The 1,110-nt window shown below is 50.2% G+C and overlaps 1 non-coding gene across 1 annotated transcript; it reads left to right on the top strand.

The window, feature by feature from the left end:
* The first annotated feature begins 813 nt into the window (after positions 1-813).
* On the top strand, positions 814-885 carry TRNAT-GGU (transfer RNA threonine (anticodon GGU)). Its single transcript has one exon. It is a non-coding gene; the product is annotated as a tRNA-Thr (tRNA).
* Positions 886-1,110: the final 225 nt, after the last annotated feature.

Here is a 1,110-nt window from a genome sequence, read left to right on the forward strand (position 1 = left end):
CTGGTGACTCTGTCCCTTGATCAAATCATCTCACTAGTAGGGACTCGGGTGGATCTGTGGTGGCGGTCTAACCCGAAGCTGAGCTGCTGACCTCCAGAGCAGAAATGCACACTACGTCGTCGCTGACACACCTTCACTGCATAGTCACCATGATTAGACATAGTGACAGTATTTCATGCTGGTAAGGGGATAGACACAGTTACCAGCTTCCAGCAGTGATCGCACTAGACACAGGCTTTCAGAGGAGAGCTTGACGCTAAGCCTGAAAGTGTGAGATTTGTACTAACAGGGTAATTCAGGGCATGTGTGACGATGTGTGTGCAGTGGTTTTCCTTGCAGCTTAGGAGATGCAGTTTATGTTTTGGAACATGAATAGATGGAATACGATGGAACTGATAACATGATTTTTTTTTTCACCTGGGTATTTCCCCACTTTAATAAATGTTATGGAAAAAGCAGGTAGTAAGTCAGTGTGTGTAGTGTGATCCCATTCATGCAAATCTAATCTTTTATACCCATCTGTCGGGTCAAGAGAGAGGCCTGGAAGGACCCTACCTCTGTAAGTAATAATGATGCAGTCATTTGTGTGTGATGAGGGTGGTGGGTGGGGGGGAGGGAGCCGGCGGGGGAAGGGGCCCTGGCGCGGTCGCCTGCTGTGGAGGGACTGCCGCTGTCACGCAGCAACTGTGCTGACCATGGTTTCCCAAGGAGCGAGAGCTTACTGCCTCATGTAGCGCCAAGGCTCTCCCAGGTGTGAGGGCCACTAGGAGAGGCTGCGTGGGATCCCTGGCACACGTCAGGGCCTAAGGGGGGGGGGGCACAGCTCAGTGGCAGAGTAAGTGCTTGGTGTGCACGAGGTCCTGGGTTCAATCCCCAGTGCCTCTGTTAGGAGGAAGAGAAGACCTGGGGTCTGACGTATAAGGAAAACAAACAAAAAAACAAAAGCTTAAGGGGAATGAAAGAATGGCCTATTTGAGTAAAAATTGTCCTGGAAAATCAGGATGCATGTTTAATAAAAGTGTACACTCTGACTTTGTGTAGGTGGGGCCACACGAGGTTGGGCACATAGATCTTACTGAGCTCAGGATGCTCCAGAGGGAGGATGTTGCC

Source organism: Camelus bactrianus, chromosome 11, assembly GCF_048773025.1.
Source record: "Camelus bactrianus isolate YW-2024 breed Bactrian camel chromosome 11, ASM4877302v1, whole genome shotgun sequence".
Lineage (NCBI taxonomy): Eukaryota > Metazoa > Chordata > Mammalia > Artiodactyla > Camelidae > Camelus > Camelus bactrianus.